Source organism: Lynx canadensis, chromosome E2, assembly GCF_007474595.2.
Source record: "Lynx canadensis isolate LIC74 chromosome E2, mLynCan4.pri.v2, whole genome shotgun sequence".
Lineage (NCBI taxonomy): Eukaryota > Metazoa > Chordata > Mammalia > Carnivora > Felidae > Lynx > Lynx canadensis.
Genome location: NC_044317.1, coordinates 19184077 through 19197654, shown reverse-complemented (window position 1 = coordinate 19197654; position 13578 = coordinate 19184077). Strand labels below are relative to the sequence as shown.

General features: G+C 49.4%; 1 long non-coding RNA gene across 2 annotated transcripts in view; it reads right to left on the bottom strand.

Annotated features, from left to right (window-relative positions):
- Positions 1-13578, bottom strand: part of LOC115502919 — a 42671-nt gene that overhangs the window by 27000 nt on the left and 2093 nt on the right. The window lies entirely within an intron of this gene.

Genomic DNA, 13578 nt, shown 5'->3' with positions numbered 1-13578 from the left:
CAGCATCTAAGCCCCCAAAACAAAGGGGTGGTTGGAAGAAGGGGACAAAGCCCCTTTCAAGCAGATTCATGTTCACAACAACCCTGTCATAGATTTTATTACCCTATATTATAGATGAGGCAACTAGGACACAAGACATAAAAGGTCTTGCTCAAGGTCATTACCTAGTTGTGGAAGAATGGAAATTTGATACAGCCTTGTCTGACTCACCCTGCCACCTCCATCCAAACCTGGAACAGTCCCTGAGAGAGGATGGCCCCAGAGGACATGTGGCAGCTCTACTCTCTGGGAGGCATAACCAGCAGAACATCCCTGCCCCCCTCTAGCCAGGGGATAGTTAACCAAATAGCAGTTCAATGGGACCCTGAGTGAGAGGCTGGATGCTCAACCCCCTGGAAAGCGATCCTGGGTAACCTGTGCAGAAACTCAGCAGGGACCAGCTGGGCTTGATTCATCCCAGTGCCTACAGGATACCCTGACCTGGGGGTCCAAAGGTCTGACTGCAGGTCAGTCCAGGCCTGCTTGTGAGGGTCCCTCAGTTCCGTCCTCAGACTCTCACACATCTGGGGAAGGAACCTTCTCCAAAGAGCCACTTGCCCAGAGGCTGCTCCCTACCCCCACCCCCCAGGCTACTGTCTCCTAAATCAGTGGGAGTGAAGCTGAGGAGGAGCTAGGGTACAGTCAGGGCCCCACCAGACCACACCAGATGCCAGGATCATAAACGACTCCCAGGGAAACCCTAGGACCTTATCTCAGAATTTGAGCATGGAGGGATTCCAGTGGACACCCTGGATGGTTGACTGGCCCCCTGCCTCCCACAGCCCCAGCCCCACACCACCCTGTCCTCTTCCTGATGGAAGAGGGAGGCAGGGAGGGCTACCTACTGCTCTGTCTCCACCTCCGCTTCCCGGCTGCACTGAAGTCTCCGGTGGCCCACCCAAAGGCGTTCCTAAAGTCCCTGCCAGGCTCCACGGCGCTCCACTCCGCAGGGAGCGGTTCACAGAACTGACTGGATCTTGGTGAAGGCCCTAGGACACTTGAGTGGCTTTTCCCTGGGTTCATCGCTGTGTGCCAGGGCCGCCAAGAGTTAGAAGACGCACCGGTGTAAAGCCAGCTCTTGGAACAGCGTGGACACGCGTCTCCTGCCAGCCCCACGGCTCAGCTCAGGCTGAGCCTGACTCCCCAGCTCCAGAAGCGGAGCCCCTTGCTCTCCTCCAACACCCCGCCTGCCCCCGCCCCGCGAAGCAGCAATTACTACCAAGGCAGCTGAGGGCCAATTAGTGCGGGAGACTCGGCGTGTGGGTGGTGCCCGCGCTGACCGCAGTCCCCGCAGCGCCGCCGCCGCCCTCCTTGCCCGGCAGACAGCGCCAGCGGCCTGGGAGCCTCTGGGGACGCGCCGTCCGCCTCCCGCCAAAGGCAGTGAAGGATCAGTCGCCTGGCGCGGGGCCAGAGCCCGGGCGGACGCTAGGGCGCCGGGAGCTGAAACTCGCAGCCGCTGGGGGTGGGGGCGAGGGGAACCGGGCCTCTCTCCCAGTGAGGGCTCCTGCGCCCCTGACCGCCTGTGCCCAGGCGCCAGCCAGTAGTCGCCTGGCGGGCCGGCGGCAGGAGGCGCGGTGAGGCCGAGCCGCCCCAGTCTCAGGCAGGCGACACAAACGCTCTGGGCAGGGGCGGGCTCTTCCAAGCCCCTTGCGGTCTCATGGTCCTCCTGGCTTCTCGCTCTCCAAACAAAGCCCCGCCTGGGCTGGCCGCCCCCAGGGCAGTTTCCTGCTGGTGGCCGTGGAGGCCTGCGCTGGCTGGTGCCCTTTGGCAGGAAGGTGGGCAGGAGTTTGGGTGGGCAGTGCAGGGCCACAGGCTCATCACCAATGGGCTTCCTCTCCTGGGTCCCTGCGGTGCAAAACCTGACTGGCCACCTGTGGGCTTTGGGAGACCCAAGAGGTATCAATCCTGCCTTCCAGAAGCCCACAGGCTTCCAGGAGAGATACTCCAGGGGCCTAGCGAGAACCCCAAGCTACTAGAAGCTCTGAGGTCCAGAGAGGCATCAGGTGAAGGAAAGAGGGGCTCGAAGAGGAGCAGTGGGGTCAGATGCCACCACTTCAAGGCTTCTCCTTCCCCAATTGACCCCTTCCCAGCCCAGCTGGACACACTGGAGCCCTGTCCTGAGGGACAAGGTAAGCCTATGCCCAAGACACGCTACATGAGGCTGAAGTTTCTAGAAGAGAGGAAGCAGTTGGGGGAAGGGTTCAGGAAGAAGTTTCACAAATGGGGTTGACCAAAGAGATCTGCTGTTTCCCCCATCAGTGCCACAAGGGGCTGGGTTAGAGGTGCTGAGGTCCCTGACCAGTACTGGGTACAGTGGCATGGGTTTCAGGGTGGCCTTTACTCTGTGCCCTCTGCCCCCACCCCTCTCATGTCTGGCCTTAGTAGGAAGGGGCTGGCGACCTGCTATGTGCCCCGAAGGGCCAGATTTCCTGTGAGTGAGAGGATATCACTCTTCTAAAGGAGTCAGAACTCTCCTTCTGAACTCTCCTTCCACATACCAAATTCATTGACTGTGTGGAGAGAGAGTGACTGCGAGAAATTGGGTTATGGGGATTGAGGGAGGAAGGGATGCAGTGACAAAGACACCACCTTGAGTCCTTCATGAAATGAGGTGGAAGTATATTAAAGCATGAGGAGAGAAACAGAAGCAGATGAAAAAGACAGTGGAACAATCCGCCAAGAAAGTCAAGGGGTAGAGGGAAGAAACAGAAGCAGGTGAACACACACCCAGACGGGCAAATGGACAGAGAGCCAGGGCGGTGCTGAGGCTGTTCAGGCTGGAAAAGAGAAGTACCCGGGTACTCAGAAGATGGCAGTAAGCATGGATTTGTTTCTCATCCCCGTTGCCTGGCCACTGAGACCTTGGAGGGGGATGATAGAAAGGGTCAGCTGGAAAGGCTGTGAGAGCACGGTGGAGATGCTGACCTAACGTGGGTGAGGTGGTGAGTCAGAGAAGTCTTCTGGAGGAGCACGTGAAAGGACCAGTAGGAAAGAGTGGAAGGTCTGGAGGCAGAGAGGGAGGGGAAGCTACGTCAGCTAGAAGGCACAACAGGAGCAAAGGCCTGGAGATTGGAATTAGCCTGTTCCATCCTAGTAGCTCTGTGTATGTGTGGCCCATGCAGAAAGGCAGGGGAAGCAGGGCCCAGAGCTGGAACACCAGCCCTATAAGCCTGGGAGGGAGCATGGACTCTACCTTGAGGCACTGGGGAGCCATGGGAGGGACATGTCCTGGTTAGACTTATCTTCCAGAAAGATCTCTAAGATTACAAAGTACAGACAAACTGAAGGAAGAGAGAATAGAAGTGGGAACACCAGGGCAGAACAATGCAAAACTAGACAGTGAGTCCTTCGTGGAAGAGAGCAAGCAAGTTCATAAAGCTGATGGACAGGACTTGGTGACAGATGAGGAAAGAGGAGGTAGAAGTTGAGAGAGACTCCTAGATGTCCTATTGTACCAAGGAGCTTTTGACAAAAGCAGGCCAGCTCTGACCCTTCCCCTCCTCTACCTACCAGATGGCCCCTGGGGCACTCTGGCTGAGAGCTCCCCCACCCAACCCAGCCTGGGGACTCATCACTCCTCTCCAGGAGCCTGGGAGACCTCAGCCCCTACCTACTGGATCCAGGAAAAGTCCCAAGGGGGAGTCCTGTCCAGGATGGGGACACAAGCAAGGCCTAGTGTTGCTGGGGAAGCCCCTTTTCTCTCCCTTCCCTCCATGGAAAGCTAATCCAGACAGGACTTTAGCCTATTACCACTGACTCCATAAAATCACAGTAACTCCATGGCTGCAAGGAGTTGGGTTTGAGCCTATTGGTCTGTGGGGCAAAATGGAAGGGGAGGAAAACCCATTTGAACCCCGAAAGAACTCAAGATCAGATGGTCTCACAGAGCAGAGTTCAGCATGCCTCTTTTAGGCTGAATTTGGAAGCTGGATATTCCTGTCTGGGCCTATTTTTCTGTGTGTGTCCTCAGGCAAGCCACTTGTCTCTCTGGGCCTGGTTCTCATCTGTGCATCTGGGAACAATCCCGGTAGGACACTACTCCAACCTCAGGCCCCTCCAGCTGTGGTCTAGGACTCATCCACAACCAGCTCTTTCAGCCACAGACACTGGTGAAGAGCATGATGGTGACCTCAACAAGGAGCCACTGGGCGATCATTATGAATTTCCTACCATTAGGGAGTAAGAACGCTTTTGAGGGGGGCCTGAATGTGGAAGAAAAGCCTTTCAGGAAATTAGCACCAGTGGCAGAAAAATTCATCAAAAGCTGGCAGAGGCGTCTGTGGCTGATTCATGTTTCTTAACTAAGGAGCAGCTCTTCTGGCCTGGAGGAAGGACTGATATCCTCCAGGGCCTTCCAGAGACTCCAGATCCAAGACTCTAAAACTCTGGTTTTGTTGCTGGGCTTCTCAGGAGCACCACCAGGAGCACTACCATCAATTTGCTACTTCTGAAACATGGAATTCTGGAGTTCAGTGGTAGAAAAGGCCACTGGTAGGCAGGGATCTTGAGTTTTAATACAACTGTTTCCTCTGCTGTGTGACCTGAGACATTCATTTGGCCTCGCTGATCCTCCCTGCCAGAAGAAATCCTGACTGCCTGGCTTTTAGGTGACTAATTTATCTACAATACTCAGCACATCTGGGAAAAGAATAATTTTTTCAAAAAGTGAAGATGTAAACGTACCCAAAAAACTCTTGGTAACGGAAATCTAATGTGAGAAACAGGGAAACAATCAGGAGCCCATTGTGCCGGGTGGTATAGGCCTCCCTCCCACATCGCCCAGGTTATGGTAGACAAAAGAGCCATTGCAGCATGCACCTCCAGGGGGCACCACTTACTTGTTTTACAGGGTGAATGAAAGCCAGGCTGGCACCTGAGTTCCAGCCCTGCCTCCTCTGGGCTTGCCACCTGTACATGCGCTTACACCACACGTGCCTCAGAGAAGGCTCTGACTGGGCGATTGCTTGGTCACCACCTAACCAAAGCATCCACATCGGGCAGTCTTTGGAGGCCAGTGGACTCCCCTCAGTCCATCCAAGGCTGTCTTTGGCTACCAGAGTGGTCCTTCTCAGTCATTTGACGCTAAAAGAAGCAGAATCCTTTGATGTAGCAGCCCCCAGCGCCTCAGGGAATCCCTTCCAGGGCCACACACTGATTCTGTCATTGCCACCTTCCCTGGCTCACTACAAAAGAAGGCAAGCCAGAGGCAGTTACCCTCTGCTATAGAAGAGCATGCACTCCCAGCCTTGCTCTGCCAGCTTCCTTTTCATTTTCAGGCCCCTTCTCAGCTCATTTTATGGTATTTTGACTGGACCTTGAATGAACTCAAATTGTTACCCAGGGCATCCCTTGACTGCCAATATTTATAGTTGGATTTGTATCAAAGTACAGAGTTGTAAAAATCCTAGAATTTCAGAGCCAGATGGGACCTTTAAGATTGTCATAGCCACCATTCTTTGAGAGCTTGTAACTTTGTGCCAGACACTAACCAAGGTACCATCTGGTGTTTTTGCCTGTCCAATACATCCATTCCTTTTCCTGCTATATTGCCCTGTTGACAGCAATTCAGTGTCCACAGTTCAGGTATGAACAGATAACCTAAACATGGCCTATTAAAGTCAACCCCAGATTTTTGTGGGAGTATCAGGAAAGGGCAGTCCTCACCACTGGGGGGTGGGGGAGGGTAAGTCAGCATGTGAATGAAGCTAAAACAGAAAAACAGAACCAAGAGACTGAGAGAGATAGACAGACAGACAGATTTCTGGTGTCAGTGCTTGAATACCTGGATCCAGCCATGCCTGAAGTCACTTACACACGCAGAGCTTTCAGTTAAATGAGCTAATACTTTCCCTTTTTTGTGTGAGCCAATTTTAATTGGGCTTCCATTACTTGAAACCAAAACAGTCCTGACAGATACAAGTAGATGTCTTTGTCCTCAATTTATAGATTTAAAAACTGAGGGTGGCACCTGGGTGCCTCAATCGGTTAAGCATCTGACTCTTGATTTCGGCTCAGGTCACAATCCCAGGGTTGTGGGATCAAGACCCAAGCTGGGCCCTGTGCTTGGCATGGAGTCTGCTTAAGATTCTCTCTCTCTCTCTCTCTCTCTCTCTCTCATTCTCTAATTAAAAAACAAAAACAAAAAACTGAGGAACCACCTAGCTCTGGGATCTTAGAGAAGTCACTAAAATCCTCTAACATCAGGTTGCTCTAACAAAGAATAAAGGGACTGAATTTCTTCAACTTCAGGACACCTTTGCTCTTCTGGAATCTTTCTCTCCGGGTCTATCTAGCCATATGCTCTTAAATGAGATGGCCACTTGTTCTGAATCCCAATTTTCTGAGCTGCAAAATAGGACATTAATTCCTTCCCTCCTTACCTTGAAGACACTTGGGAGAGTCCAATGAGAAAGTGTTTAGAAAATTACTTTTACTAAAGCAAATGTTATATAGTGTCCATATTTGATGGATGACAAATCTCAAGTCATACCAGACAACCATTCTCATCCCAAAGTGGCTCATGTCTCTTCCAAACAACTTTTAAAAGACTTTTTAAAAGAAAACTAAGGAAGCACCTGCATGGCTCAGTCAGTGAAGCGTCCAACTTTGGCTCAGGTAATGATCTCATGGTTCGTGAATTCAAACCCTGCATTGGGCTCTGGGCTGGCAGCTCAGAGCCTGCTTCAGATCCTCTCTCTCTCTCTCTCTCTGCCTCACCTCCCCCACTTCTCCCTCTTCTCTCTCTTTCAAAATATAAATAAACATTTTTAAACTTTATTTATTTTGAGAAAGAGAGAGATGAGACAGCATGAGTGGGGGAAGGGCAGAGAGAGAGGGAGAGAGATTCCCAAGCAGGCTCCAAACAGCACAGAGGCCAATGCAGGGCTCAAACCCACAAACCCTGAGATCATGACCTGAGCCAAAGTCAGATGCTTAACCAAGCCACTCAGGTGCCCCAATAAATAAGCATTTTTTAAAAAATGAAAAAAACAAAACTTAAAAAGGGGCACCAAGCTGGCTCAGCCAGTGGGGTATAAGTTTGAGCCCCTCATTGGGTGTAGAGATTAGTTAAAAATAAAACCAATCAATCAATAAAACTTAACAAGACCTTAAAACACTTTTATAAAGTGACTTCTCCACAGCATCTTATTGGCCAGAATCCAAGTCAGGCCAGATCCAAGTATACTAAGGGAGATGGCACCAGGTGAAGCTCTCTTTCAAATAACTCTTAGTCACTGTCACAGATCAAGTTCTCTAGAAAGTTTCACTTGCAAGGTATTTATTAAGAAGTGCCCTTGGGATTAAATGTATTGCTAGCAAGGCCCCTGGGTGGTTCAGTCGGTTAGGCATCTGATCCTTGATTTTGGCTGAGGTCAAGATCTCATAGTCCGTGAGATCGAGCCCCGAGTTCAGTCTCCATGCTGGGCGTGCAGCCTGCTTAAGATTCTCTCTCTTGGGCGCCTGGCTGACTCAGTCTGTTGGCTCAGGTCATGATCTCACGAAAACCCCCGTCGGGCTCTGTGCTGGCAGGGTAGAGCCTGCTTGGAATTCTCTTTCCCTCTCTGCCCCTCTCTGACTTACTCTCATCCATGCACACTCTCTAGGTCTCTCTCAAAATAAATAAACGCTAAAAAAAAAAAAAAAAGAAAAGATTCTCTCTCTTCCTCTCCCTCTGCCCCTCCCCTCTCAAAAATAATTAACTAATTACTTATTTATTTATTTAAAAAACCCAAAATGTGTTGATGGGAGAGGAAAAAAGCAGAATTGGGTAGAGGGAGAAGTCAAGCTACACTGCAGCCCAACAACAGCTTGAGGTGACTCCACAGAGAGCCCTGGAGCTCATGTGGCCTATCAGGATTGCTCTGCTGGGCCTTTATACTCCCATCACCAGTCTTTGTTTTTTTGTTGTTGCTGTTTGTTTGTTAAAGTTTATTTATTTTGAGGAAGGAAGGGGCAGAGAGAGGGGGAGAGAGAGAACCTCAAGCAGGCTCCACAATGTCAGCACAGAGGCCCACCAGGGACTTGATCCCATGACCCTGGGATCATGACCTGAGCCGAAATCAAGTCAGACACTTAACTGACTGAGCCACCCAGGCACCTCTCCCATCTCCAGTCATTGGATGTAAGCTGCCCAGAAAGGAAGACTTGAAGGTAGCTCTCTATAGCTCAGGGAACCCCAGAAAGGAGTGAGAGCAATCCCAGCTGCTAGGTAGCAGACCTTCAGTGAAGAGGGATCTAGGTGGCTCATCTGTGTCCATCTCAATCACTGACACTACTTAAGCTTCAAGGCATCCTGGGAGCTCCCCTGGGGCAGAAGGAGCAAGCTTTCCTAGCATCAGGTGGGCTAGGGAAGCTATCAACTATGGGGCACCTTTGAGGAGGCTTGGTCTGGTCTCCAGGTCAGGCATTGGTGTGGAGCAGTCATTCTCCCAGCAGTTCTCAGAGGCCTCTGAGCCCATGTTTAGTGAAAGAGCATGAATTTGCCTGGCTGAGAATGGGGAAAGAAGCAAGGTAGACAGCGGAGGTTAACCAGGGCTAGAACAGTCTGAAGCTGAGCTCCTTGCCTATTCACTCAGAAGTATCATCTAGAAGAAGAGAATTATTGTCTGCTTTATTAATTGCTCCGTTTGTGTTCCTAGAGGAAAGGCAGTCTGATGAGGAGGCTGTGGGCTAGTAATTCTGTCTGCCTACTTGCAAGACAAGTCAGGGAAACCCTGACTGTCAGGATGGTTTAGAGCTTGGGAAATTTGGGAAAGAACCCAAGAACAGTTCATGGTATCAAGGCATCATCAACATGGAGCAAAAGGGAGAGAAGGTAAAAGAGGATGCATTTGGATTCAAGAGTCAATAATGAGCCAGAAGTGAATGTTGAATTATTCAACCTCCTTTATTGATCCATTGATCTCTATCTGCAGGTCTTGGTTTATTCTTGGTTGGCATTTCCTGTGTCTCAGACACTGAGAAGAAAAATGGGGGGAGGAAGGATTTTTAAGACTCAAGAAGAGAGAAGAGGCAGTGCCAAAGAGAAATTTGACTAGCAACAAATATCAAGAATCTTAAAATACCCATACTTTTTGATATAGGGGTTCTGCTTCTGGATATTGACCCTAAAATCACTATCAAAAACATTAAGAAAAATCCTTAAGCACCACAATGTTCACAGAAGCCTATTTTATAACAGTAAATAATGGGAAACAACCTGAATAAATGCCCAACAATAGGAGATCAGCCAGGATGTCATTAGTTTTATATAATTACATGGGAAAATACTTATGCCATAGGTTAGGTAATAAAGACCATTCAAAACTGTACCATAGAACATCATAACTACGTGCAGGGCACCTGGGTGGCTCAGTCGGTTTCGTTAGGTGTCTGACTCTTTTTTTTTTTTTTTTAATGTTTATTTATTTTTGAGATAGAGCGTGAACGAAGGAGGGTCAGAGAGAGAGGGAGACACAGAATCCGAAGCAAGCTCCAGGCTCTGAGCTGTCAGCACAGAGCCCGACATAGGGCTCGAACTCACAGACTGCGAGATCATGACCTGAGCTGGAGTTGGAAGCTCAACTGACTGAGCCACCCAGGAGCCCCAAGGTGTCCGACTCTTGATATGGGTTCAGGTCCTGATCTTGTCATGAGATCAAGGCTCGAGTTGGGCTCTGCACTGATTCTCTCTCTCCCTCTCTCTCTGCCCCTCCCCTGCTCACGCTCCCTGTCTTGCTCTCAAAATAAATAACTAAAAAAAAAAAAAAAAAAAAAAAAACCAGCATAGTTATGTGAAGAAACATAGCTGGAGAAAGGCCAAAGAAAATATACTTAAATGCATGTTTAATTATTAAAAAATTTTTTTAATCTTTTTTTTTTTTTTTTGAGAGAGACAGACAGACAGAACATAAGCAGGGGACGGGCAGAGAGAGAGGGAGACACAGAATCTGAAGCAGGCTCCAGGCTCTGAGCTGTCAGCACAGAGCTCGATGCAGGGCTCGAACTTGAGAACTGTGAGATCATGACCTGAGCTGAAGTCGGACGCTTAACTGACTGAGCCACCCAGGCACCCTACTGTATATTTAATTATAATTAAATTATTGTTTTGAGGTGGTAAGACTATCTTCTTTTCCTGTATTCCTATATTTCCTCAGTTTTCTACAAAAAATATGCACGAGTTTTAAATAATTAAAAAAATGTAAGGGTGAGGCAAAAGACACTCATATGAAGACTTCACAGTAGTAAAACGAACACAAATTAGTGGGGAGCCAAATCCTCCCAGGATGCTACTACTATGTCCTAGGTGTACTGGCCATCTCCTTGATGCATCATCGTATGGCCCAAATGATACAATAAGGGACACTGTGGAGTGGTCTATGGAGGACAATCAAAGGCCCCTGAACTTATATTCAAAGAAAAAATGTGAGTTATTGCAGCAGAGAAAGGGGAGGAAGTCATGCTAGATAGAGGGTATATACAGTAAGAGCAAAGGCACTGAGGCATGTGGGAAATGTAACAGGTCAGTATGGCTGGATTGCCACATACCACAGGGAGAAATGATGAGAGACGGGATTGGAAAGGAAAGGGAGTCATGAATGCTGGGCTGACAGTCCTTGCCTCTCTGCCATAGGCAAATGAGAGACTTGAGGGAGGGGCTCGGGGGAGGGGTGGTGCGGTTAGAGCTCACCACTGCCATTCTCTAGTCCCCTAGTCTCGTCTGTTTCCCATCACCCGCCAGAAACTTGAGAGAGCAGGGGAGGAGAAGGGGAGCAGTCCCAAACAGCCCTCCAAGACTGGTCAGCTAGGCCTCCTGACCCCAGCCTGGCCCTCTTCCCAGTACACAAGGCTCGGTCCCCATCCTCAGGCACCCAGACAAACCCCTCCGCCTCCCATGACAAAGAGGCTCCTTAGGCCCGGGCAAGATTTGCAAACGTCAAACTTGTAATTATAAGGATGAAATCATCTGGTTCCTTTTAAGCAAACGGGTTTATTGATCCCAACACTGAAGAAATGCTATTCTGGGGAAACTTACTCCTCTCAGTTTTCCTCTCCTAGTGGGATGGCTGAGCTGGTGGGGGAGGGTGGCAGGGGAGCTAAGAAGTGGAAGAACCTCCTGGGAGGGGAAATTCTTAAGGACCTAGGGGTGAGTTTTATGGTGTACTTAAATTATATCTCAAAAAAAAAATTCTTTAGGGCCCAGAAAACTGCCTCAATTAGGCAGATGACACCCTCACCCCAGACTTAGGCACATCTCCATCCCCAGACTAGAAGCTAGGTAGAGCTGGGGCTTTAGGAACTGTGCCAACCATTAATTTCCCTTCTCTCTCACCCCCATCAAGTCTCATTTGTGACTCCAGATCCTATTTGTTTCAAGATGGCACAATATTTCCCTAGTAACTGAAGGGAAACTGTTTCCTTAGAAAAAAATACACTAGAGGCTCAGGGGCGTGGGAAGACCCCACCCTCTCTTTGAGGAGACGCAGATGTGGGGAGCTGCTGACACCATACCTAGATAAAGCCATACTTTCTGCTGGACTTAGGGAGAAAGGATGTCTAGGCCTTGACCTTCCAAGCCAAGGAAAGACAAACAATTGGGCTCAGGGGCAGGAATGTAAAACCATCAAGGGCAAGGAACTGATTCTGCCATAAGGCCCATGATAGGATTCCTTCATTCTACCTGTTGGGGACCCTTTGGGAGCATGGCAGGGTGCTTGAGGGGCTTTGGCCGCAACTCTGCATGAGCTGGCAGTTCAGCTAGAGAGACAAGCAGGGCTTTTGGCATCTTCACCAGCAGATGCCTTAGGCTGGAATAGTTAAGAGCACAGACCTGGGATTGCCAGCACCCCTCTGCCCCCTCCCCTCCCCCCCCCCGTGCCTCAGTTTTTCTTCATCTGTAAAATAGAGTCAATAATACCAAACTTGCAGGATTATAGTAAGGAGTAAATGAAGATGATATACCCCAATGCCATTTTGTTATCTCTGATGGGTCAAGGTCTTGTCATTGTCCTGTGGTCAGTTATTTATATTTTCAGACTTTCTATTTCTTCATCTGTCAGATTGGGACAAGAAGACTTGTCTTGGAAAGTGGTTCTCTGAATGAACTTTGAGATAAGGGACATAAAAACACCTAGCTCACAGCTTCGCAGTTGGGTCAAACAATTGAGGGTTCCCATCCCCTGCTCAGTGTTTCTATGCATTTTCTGTCCACCCATTCAAGATTGGTCAGGGAGTCCTATAGGAGCAGCTGCTCCAGGAAGACAGGGAAGAAGAGGCCCTAGGCTGGCTGAATCCTCAGGAAAGGAAGACTCCAAGCAGCAGGGCTTCAGAAAGAATTCAGCTAGGTTTGGGGAGTGGGAAGGGTGTTTCTAGGCAAAGAACAGATACACACAGTCCACAGTTGGATCCTATTAGAGGTGGTTCTTAGCAAACATCTCCATGGGGTAGTGCCTGGACCAATCCATACCGAGCTGGACAGAAACACAGAGTTAAACATACCTAAATTTCACATGGGTGAAATTTGCCTTTATTAATTTCCTTTAATGTAACTTTTTTAAATAAGTGAAAATTTTTTTCACAAGAAAAAAAGGCATACAGAGGTCAGCCGAGGAGATGGCCTCCTTCAGCCTGCGGCTTGTTTCCCAGGCGTCCTGGCTGGTTGGATGCCAGACAATGCCGAGTGGGTTATCCTGTGGCCTGGAGTGGCCAAAGGCTGTCTGTGGTGCTGCTGTTCTGGATCTGCCTCGCAGGCTTTCTCATCCCTTTCCCTCAAGACATCACTCCCTACCCCCATGAGGCTGACAATTTGTGTACTCTGTCCTGCTCTGTACTCCCACCCTCCGCCAAGATCAGCTGTAGGTCTATGAGCCCTACCTGGACCCATTGTGGAGTAAGAGTGCTGCCTTGTGGATCATTCTTTAGAGACAGAAATGGAAAGTTTTATACTAAAGTATACCTAAATGACTATGATGGCGCTGAATGGTGCAACATGGGATATACTCTTTTCCTACTGTAGAGGCTGACCCCCAAACTCTGCTCCCCTGACCACTGGCCTTCAGACAGTCCTGTTGACTGGTACCAAAGTCATCGTTTGCCTCTTATTTAGACAATGGCTGCATTGTCCTAGCGTCCGAAGGTCTTTGCTGGACTGGAAAGACTTAAAGCAGAGGCAGCAGATGGATGAAAGCTTCTGTTTCTTGTGGCTTAATTCTACTTCTACCTTGGTGCCTTGGAGTGGATGCTGCCTCACCCACCTCTCAACATAAGATGCAGATGTTTTAAGGCTGGTTTTGTCTACACTTTTCCTATGATGATTTGGAGCTCCCCCTCCAGTTTCACCAGAACCTTTAGGCAGCAAAATAAAAATGGCAACCTTGGGGCACCTGGGTGGCTCAGTTGGTTAAGTGTCTGACTCTTGATTTCAGCTCAGGTCATGATCTCATGGTTTGTGAGATTAAGCCCCTGAGTCAGCCTCTGCACTGACAGTGAGGAGCCCACTTGGAGTTCTCTCTCTCCCTCTCTCTCTCTGCCCCTCCCGAGCTCTCTCTTTCTTTCCCTTTC